The following is a 6,906-nucleotide window of genomic DNA, read 5'->3' on the forward strand; positions in this document are numbered from 1 at the left end:
TAAAGTATCATTTTCAATTAATTGAAAATTAGATATGGCAATCTGCACAAAGGCAAAAAGGCAATTTTTAAACAATGGATGAGCTTTTCTTAGTAATCTACTTGAGAACCATTTAGGGTTCAAATAAAACTTTTGAATAAGTGAAGCTTTTAGAGAGAGGTTTAGTGCTTTTATATTTAATAATCTCAACCCACCCAATTAATATTCAATATATAGATAGGCACGTTTTATTTTGTCTGGTTTAGCGTCCCAGATAAAGCAAAATATATTTTGCTCATATGATTTGAAAAATGAATTGTCAGGAGTAGGCAGACATTGTTAAGAATAAAACTGTGAAGGACCTCGGCGTTACTCTGGACCCTGATCTCTCTTTTGACGAACATATCAAGACTGTTTCAAGGACAGCTTTTTTCCATCTACGTAACATTGCAAAAATCAGAAACTTTCTGTCCAAAAATGATGCAGAAAAATGTATCCATGCTTTTGTCATTTCTTGGTTAGACTACTGCAATGCTCCACTTTCCGGCTACCCGGATAAAGCACTAAATAAACTTACGTTAGTGCTAAAAGCGGCTGCTAGAATCTTGACTAGAACCAAAAAATGTGATCATATTACTCCAGTGCTAGCCTCTCTACACTGGCTTCCTGTTAAGGCAAGGGCTGATTTCAAGGTTTTACTGCTAACCTACAAAGCATTACATGGGCTTGCTCCTACCTATCTTTCCGATTTGGTCCTGCCGTACATACCTACACGTACGCTACGGTCACAAGACGCAGGCCTCCTAACTGTCCCTAGAATTTCTAAGCAAACAGCTGGAGGCAGGGCTTTCTCCAATAGAGCTCCATTTTTATGGAATGGTTTGCCTACCCATGTGAGAGACGCGGACTCGGTCTCAACCTTTAAGTCTTTATTGAAGACTCATCTCTTCAGTAGGTCCTATGATTGAGCGTAGTCTGGCCCAGGCGTGTGAAGGTGAACGGAAAGGCACTGGAATGCAATGAACCGCCCTTGCTGTCTCTGCCTGGCCGGCCACAGTGTCTCCCGACCCCTCCTGTCTCAGCCTCCAGTATTTATGCTGCAGTAGTTTATGTATCGGGGGACTAGGGTCAGTCTTATCCGGTGTCCTGTGTGAATTTAAGTAGGCTTTCTCTAATTCTCTCTCTTTTTCTCTCTCTCTCTCTCTCTCTCTCTCTTTCTTTCTTTCTTTCTTTCTTTCTTTCTTTCTTTCTTTCTTTCTTTCTTTCTTTCTTTCTTTCTTTCTTTCTTTCTTTCTTTCTTTCTTTCTCTCTCTCAGAGGACGTGAGCCTCAGGACTACCTGGCATGATGACTCCTTGCTGTCCCCAGTCCACCTTGCCATGCTGCTGCTCCAGTTTCAACTGTTCTGCCTGCGGCTATGGAACCCTGACCTGTTCACCGGACGTGCTACATGTCCCAAACCTGCTGTTTTCAACTCTCTAGAGACAGCAGGAGCGGTAGAGATACTCTGAATGTGATCGGCTACGAAAAGCCAACTGACATTTACTCCTGAGTTGCTAACCTGTTGCACCTTCGACATTCACTGTGATTATTATTATTTGACCCTGCTGGTCATCTATGAACATTTGAACATCTTGGCCATGTTCTGTTATAATCTCCACCCGGCACAGCCAGAAGAGGACTGGCCACCCCTCACAGCCTGGTTCATCTCTAGGTTTCTTCCTAGGTTTTGGCCTTTCTAGGGAGTTTTTCCTAGCCACCGTGCTTAGGCTGCGTTTCTGTACAGCACTTTGAGATAACAGCTGATGTAAGAAGGGCTTTATAGATACATTTGATTTGATTTGATAAGAAGATATTGTATTTTCTGTACATTGCAAGATAAGAAGACATTGTATTTTCTGCATATTACAAGTTAAGAAGAGAATGTATTTTCTGCATATTGCAAGATAAGAACACATTGTATTTTCTGCATATTGCAAGATAAGAAGAGAATGTATTTTCTGCATATTGCAAGATAAGAAGAGAATGTATTTTCTGCATATTGCAAGATAAGAAGAGAATGTATTTTCTGCATATTGCAAGATAAGAAGACATTGTATTTTCTGCATATTGCAAGATAAGAAGAGAATGTATTTTCTGCATATTGCAAGATAAGAAGACATTGTATTTTCTGCATATTGCAAGATAAGAAGACATTGTATTTTCTGCATATTGCAAGATAAGAAGAGAATGTATTTTCTGCATATTGCAAGATAAGAAGACATTGTATTTTCTGCATATTGCAAGATAAGAAGAGAATGTATTTTCTGCATATTGCAAGATAAGAAGATAATTTATTTTCTGCATATTGCATGATAAGAAGACATTGTATTTTCTGCATATTGCAAGATAAGAAGAGAATGTATTTTCTGCATTATTGCAAGATATGAAGAGAATGTATTTTCTGCATATTTCAAGATAAGAAGAGAATGTATTTTCTGCATATTGCAAGATAAGAAGAGAATGTATTTTCTGCATATTGCAAGATAAGAAGACATTGTATTTTCTGCATATTGCAAGATAAGAAGAGAATGTATTTTCTGCATATTGCAAGATAAGAAGACATTGTATTTTCTGCATATTGCAAGATAAGAAGACATTGTATTTTCTGCATATTGCAAGATAAGAAGAGAATGTATTTTCTGCATATTGCAAGATAAGAAGACATTGTATTTTCTGCATATTGCAAGATAAGAAGAGAATGTATTTTCTGCATATTGCAAGATAAGAAGATAATTTATTTTCTGCATATTGCATGATAAGAAGACATTGTATTTTCTGCATATTGCATGATAAGAAGACATTGTATTTTCTGCATATTGCAAGATAAGAAGAGAATGTATTTTCTGCATATTGCAAGATAAGAAGAGAATGTATTTTCTGCATATTGCAAGATAAGAAGACATTGTATTTTCTGCATATTGCAAGATAAGAAGACATTGTATTTTCTGCATATTGCAAGATAAGAAGAGAATGTATTTTCTGCATATTGCAAGATAAGAAGATCATTTATTTTCTGCATATTGCATGATAAGAAGACATTGTATTTTCTGCATATTGCAAGATAAGAAGAGAATGTATTTTCTGCATTATTGCAAGATAAGAAGAGAATGTATTTTCTGCATATTTCAAGATAAGAAGAGAATGTATTTTCTGCATATTGCAAGATAAGAAGAGAATGTATTTTCTGCATATTGCAAGATAAGAAGAGAATGTATTTTCTGCAAATTGCAAGATAAGAAGAGAATGTATTTTCTGCAAATTGCAAGATAAGAAGACATGTATTTTCTGCATATTGCAAGATAAGAAGACATTGTATTTTCTGCATATTGCAAGATAAGAAGAGAATGTATTTTCTGCATATTGCAAGATAAGAAGACATTGTATTTTCTGCATATTGCAAGATAAGAAGAGAATGTATTTTCTGCATATTGCAAGATAAGAAGATATTTTATTTTCTGCATATTGCATGATAAGAAGACATTGTATTTTCTGCATATTGCAAGATAAGAAGAGAATGTATTTTCTGCATTATTGCAAGATAAGAAGAGAATGTATTTTCTGCATATTTCAAGATAAGAAGAGAATGTATTTTCTGCATATTGCATGATAAGAAGAGAATGTATTTTCTGCATATTTCAAGATAAGAAGAGAATGTATTTTCTGCATATTTCAAGATAAGAAGAGAATGTATTTTCTGCATATTGTGAGATAAGAAGATATTGTATTTTCTGTACATTGCAAGATAAGAAGACATTGTATTTTCTGCATATTCCAAGTTAAGAAGAGAATGTTTTTTCTGCATATTGCAAGATAAGAAGATAATGTATTTTCTGCATATTGCAAGATAAGAACACATTGTATTTTCTGCATATTTCAAGATAAGAAGATCATGTATTTTCTGCATATTGCAAGATAAGAAGATAATGTGTTTTCTGCATATTGCAAGATAAGAAGAGAATGTATTTTCTGCATATTGCAAGATAAGAAGATAATGTATTTTCTGCATATTGCAAGATAAGAACACATTGTATTTTCTGCATATTGCAAGATAAGAAGATAAAGTATTTTCTGCATATTGCAAGATAAGAACACATTGTATTTTCTGCATATTGCAAGATAAGAAGAGAATGTATTTTCTGCATATTGCAAGATAAGAAGAGAATGTATTTTCTGCATATTGCAAGATAAGAAGAGAATGTATTTTCTGCATATTGCAAGATAAGAAGAGAATGTATTTTCTGCATATTTCAAGATAAGAAGAGAATGTATTTTCTGCATATTTCAAGATAAGAAGAGAATGTATTTTCTGCATATTGCAAGATAAGAAGAGAATGTATTTTCTGCATATTGCAAGATAAGAAGACATTGTATTTTCTGCATATTGCAAGATAAGAAGACATTGTATTTTCTGCATATTGCAAGATAAGAAGAGAATGTATTTTCTGCATATTGCAAGATAAGAAGACATTGTATTTTCTGCATATTGCAAGATAAGAAGAGAATGTATTTTCTGCATATTGCAAGACAAGAAGAGAATGTATTTTCTGCATATTGCATGATAAGAAGACATTGTATTTTCTGCATATTGCAAGATAAGAAGATCATGTATTTTCTGCATATTGCAAGATAAGAAGAGAATGTATTTTCTGCATATTGCATGATAAGAAGACATTGTATTTTCTGCATATTGCAAGATAAGAAGAGAATGTATTTTCTGCATATTGCAAGATAAGAAGAGAATGTATTTTCTGCATATTGCAAGATAAGAAGAGAATGTATTTTCCGCATATTTCAAGATAAGAAGAGAATGTATTTTCTGCATATTTCAAGATAAGAAGAGAATGTATTTTCTGCATATTGCAAGACAAGAAGAGAATGTATTTTCTGCATATTGCAAGATAAGAAGATCATGTATTTTCTGCATATTGCAAGATAAGAAGATAATGTGTTTTCTGCATATTGCAAGATAAGAAGATAATGTATTTTCTGCATATTGCATGATAAGAAGAGAATGTATTTTCTGCATATTTCAAGATAAGAAGAGAATGTATTTTCTGCATATTTCAAGATAAGAAGAGAATGTATTTTCTGCATATTGTAAGATAAGAATATATTGTATTTTCTGTACATTGCAAGATAAGAAGACATTGTATTTTCTGCATATTCCAAGTTAAGAAGATAATGTTTTTTCTGCATATTGCAAGATAAGAAGATAATGTATTTTCTGCATATTGCAAGATAAGAACACATTGTATTTTCTGCATATTTCAAGATAAGAAGATAATTTATTTTCTGCATATTGCATGATAAGAAGACATTGTATTTTCTGCATATTGCAAGATAAGAAGAGAATGTATTTTTTGCATATTGCAAGATAAGAAGAGAATGTATTTTCTGCATATTGCAAGATAAGAAGAGAATGTATTTTCTGCATATTGCAAGATAAGAAGACATTGTATTTTCTGCATATTGCAAGATAAGAAGACATTGTATTTTCTGCATATTGCAAGATAAGAAGAGAATGTATTTTCTGCATATTGCAAGATAAGAAGATAATTTATTTTCTGCATATTGCATGATAAGAAGACATTGTATTTTCTGCATATTGCAAGATAAGAAGAGAATGTATTTTCTGCATTATTGCAAGATATGAAGAGAATGTATTTTCTGCATATTTCAAGATAAGAAGAGAATGTATTTTCTGCATATTGCAAGATAAGAAGAGAATGTATTTTCTGCATATTGCAAGATAAGAAGACATTGTATTTTCTGCATATTGCAAGATAAGAAGAGAATGTATTTTCTGCATATTGCAAGATAAGAAGACATTGTATTTTCTGCATATTGCAAGATAAGAAGACATTGTATTTTCTGCATATTGCAAGATAAGAAGAGAATGTATTTTCTGCATATTGCAAGATAAGAAGACATTGTATTTTCTGCATATTGCAAGATAAGAAGAGAATGTATTTTCTGCATATTGCAAGATAAGAAGATAATTTATTTTCTGCATATTGCATGATAAGAAGACATTGTATTTTCTGCATATTGCAAGATAAGAAGAGAATGTATTTTTTGCATATTGCAAGATAAGAAGAGAATGTATTTTCTGCATATTGCAAGATAAGAAGAGAATGTATTTTCTGCATATTGCAAGATAAGAAGACATTGTATTTTCTGCATATTGCAAGATAAGAAGACATTGTATTTTCTGCATATTGCAAGATAAGAAGAGAATGTATTTTCTGCATATTGCAAGATAAGAAGATAATTTATTTTCTGCATATTGCATGATAAGAAGACATTGTATTTTCTGCATATTGCAAGATAAGAAGAGAATGTATTTTCTGCATTATTGCAAGATAAGAAGAGAATGTATTTTCTGCATATTTCAAGATAAGAAGAGAATGTATTTTCTGCATATTGCAAGATAAGAAGAGAATGTATTTTCTGCATATTGCAAGATAAGAAGAGAATGTATTTTCTGCAAATTGCAAGATAAGAAGAGAATGTATTTTCTGCAAATTGCAAGATAAGAAGACATTGTATTTTCTGCATATTGCAAGATAAGAAGACATTGTATTTTCTGCATATTGCAAGATAAGAAGAGAATGTATTTTCTGCATATTGCAAGATAAGAAGACATTGTATTTTCTGCATATTGCAAGATAAGAAGAGAATGTATTTTCTGCATATTGCAAGATAAGAAGATAATTTATTTTCTGCATATTGCATGATAAGAAGACATTGTATTTTCTGCATATTGCAAGATAAGAAGAGAATGTATTTTCTGCATTATTGCAAGATAAGAAGAGAATGTATTTTCTGCATATTTCAAGATAAGAAGAGAATGTATTTTCTGCATATTGCATGATAAGAAGAGAAT

The sequence above is a fragment of the Salmo salar genome, chromosome ssa03, assembly GCF_905237065.1.
Source record: "Salmo salar chromosome ssa03, Ssal_v3.1, whole genome shotgun sequence".
NCBI classification, from domain to species: Eukaryota; Metazoa; Chordata; class Actinopteri; order Salmoniformes; family Salmonidae; genus Salmo; species Salmo salar.